Consider the following 2,942-nt stretch of genomic DNA (forward strand, 5'->3'; position numbering starts at 1 on the left):
AGCATGCAGCGCGCACCGCTGGATAAGCCTCGTCGCCGATGCTCCCCCGGCGTGATCGCGGCGCTGCCGCGCGTTGTATCATGGGAGCTGTAGTCTTCCGGAGTGGAGACACGGTAGCACCCTGCGCTCGGCGCCTGCCGTGGAGTGCATGCGCGCCATGCCCCGGTTCGCTGGTGGCGGGGGCGCGCGGCGGGGGCGCGCAGCGGGTTCCCCTCACGGACGCCCCGCAGCGGCCCCGGCAGGGCAGGGCGGACCAAGGCGGGATCCCTGTGCGGGACAGCGCCTTCGCCTCTGCTTTGGCTTCCGGACAGTGAGGGACGATCCACGTTAGTCCCCTCTCGCATCCGAACGTGAAAACCAGTCGTGTCGGTGGAACCGTACGGTTTTAACCGCGGGGCCTAGGTGCGGCCGGTAGCCATGATCCCTGCAGTGACCTGGCGGTAACGAGTGTAAGAGCCTGGTGCGGTGTGGCTGTCAGGCCGTGACAAAATGGCCACCGCAGATGGTGCTCGGTAGCCGGTGGCGTTGGGCCGCCCTGGCGACATGGCTGATCCCACCATGAGCGTCCTGCTGGCGTGAACTTACACAGCTCATTTTGATACAGCTCCAAACTGGTAGCAAGTGACTTTGCTGTTTCCCACTCGTCCTAAATAAATAAGTATATTGTCATTTGTATCCAGTGGAAACCTCTGTCAAAATCCTGTACCTGTTTTTGGTAACTGCTGTGATAGTGCTGCTGACTTCTGTCTCAGAGAAGTGCAGGGTCCCCCAGCCTGCTAATCTGCCAGAACTGTGCCTACCAAAGCAGAACTGTAGGGAAGATAGCTGTAGTTCAAGTGGAGCATGTGTTCACAGCACCCTGTGAAGCGAAACGTTTGGAGGCAATAACCCCAGAGCAGGTTAACTTTTCTGCTATTACAGAATTGGAATAATTTATTTGCAATGATTGGATCGACAAATAGTTATGCCTGGCGAGTGTATTTTTGAAACTTATCCTGACAAACACGAAAAAGGCTTCATTTGCCATCTGGCTTTGTAGCAGTCCTGTTGGGTACAATAAACTGAACAGGTTGGTTGGTACTTTGCTGGGATAACTGTTAGGAAAACTTCAATTGCTGCAGGAATCAGTGTTGATTATTTACTCCACTGTAGCGTTCCATGTGAGTCAGAGTTTATACTGTACCTCAAAAAGTTTAGAAAAACCCTCTGTTGTTGAGATGGCTTCTGATAGTTTAATAACCTTCATACATTTTGTAAGAGTTTCTCCCCTCTTTCCCGTTCCTGCTAGATGCACATAGTTATTTTCTGTCATGTCAAAATAAGGTGATGATGAATGATGGGTCCTTTCTGACATGAGAACCCTTTAGCAGTCTGGTAACCTTTAGCACGAAACATACACTAGTGAATGGTCCAGCACTTGAGGGTGATTTCCTGCCAAACACTATAGAAAATAGGTTTACCAGCTGAAAAATTCCAAGTTCTCCTTCCTCAGTGTGGAAACTCTGGTATGGCGCTCTCAATTTTTTTCTATTACGTGGTTAAGACAGGAGATAATGAGATTTTCTTAGAGAATACTGTAATTCACCAAAACCTGCACTAGTTCAAGTGGTTTTATGAGAGAGTATGAGAAGTGCCAAGACATCAGCCAAAGGAACTATTTTCAGGTGTATTGTATGCTAGGCTATATTCTGCCCTCACTTTGTGCACCTGTCTCTACTGACCTTTATGGAAGTTTGTGTACTCACTCATCAAAAGAGGAAAATACATTTGAATATTTGTTAGGATGATAACAGATTCCTTTTGTATGGATTATGTTAGCATTACTAGCCGAAAAGACCAGAGGGTAAATAAGGAGACAGAAAGTGTGCACTTTTTTATCTATTGTAACTGTGAGCTCTAACAGTTAAATTTTAGTATTTTCACATTGTTATGAGCTTAGATGAGTCACTGACTCACAGCATCAGTAAGGTCTATTCAATAAAGACTGGGGACATGGAGTCATTCTACTAAAAACAGAAATAATTTTTTTTTCCTTTTCTGGTTCTTTCATAAGAAACTTGCCAGTGTGTTGGAAGAAGCCTTGAAAACTTACATGCATTCAGAGTGGAGCTAAACTATGAAGCAAAGACATAAGCATCAATTTTTTAATATAAAATTCTTCTCACAATATCTCCTACTTCTTAGCTTAAATCTTTACTTTTAACATAAGTTGCAAGGCAGTAGATAGTTGAAAATGCATTTATTACTAGCAGAAGCCAAGCTCCATATTTACAAAGCACTTGAGCAGAAAGGAGATGGCAAGATTTGACTCAATGGAAAGATGAACACTAACATCTGTCAAGACCTGTGGTGATGACACCTGTGGTTAAAAGCATTTATTGAAGAAAAATTTGGATTTCTTGACTCTCAAAACCACATGTCATGAGAAACATGGACACTGACTCAGGTCTATACAAGTTCACACACACACAAACAAACACACACACACACATATATATATATATATGTATATATATACACACACATATATTCTTCTGGAACAAATCTACACATATAATTTGGTAGTTTTTGTTCTGTATTACATATACAAGACATTGTCTAATCTATTTAATTTTTTATGGCAATATGGCAAGAAATGAACAGCATTAGTTTTGTTCCTATTGTGTATGCCTCTAATGCTAACAAGCTCAACACATTTACAGACGTGTTTGTAGGAGCAAAATGTATTTATGGCTGGTTTTGAAGTCAGTGGAAGTGTGTGATATTCAAGCAATACTGTCATTAATCACAAAAATTATTTTTAATTTCACTATAGTAATAGAGAATTCTCACTATTAGTTATACTAAAAATGGCTGCAATTCAGGAGTGATGTAAAAACATCTGTTCTATATGCTTAATTGATCATATATGTCCACAGACAGGTACTGATCAGCTGTTGTGA

The sequence above is a fragment of the Agelaius phoeniceus genome, chromosome 7 (genome assembly GCF_051311805.1).
Source record: "Agelaius phoeniceus isolate bAgePho1 chromosome 7, bAgePho1.hap1, whole genome shotgun sequence".
Taxonomy (NCBI): domain Eukaryota; kingdom Metazoa; phylum Chordata; class Aves; order Passeriformes; family Icteridae; genus Agelaius; species Agelaius phoeniceus.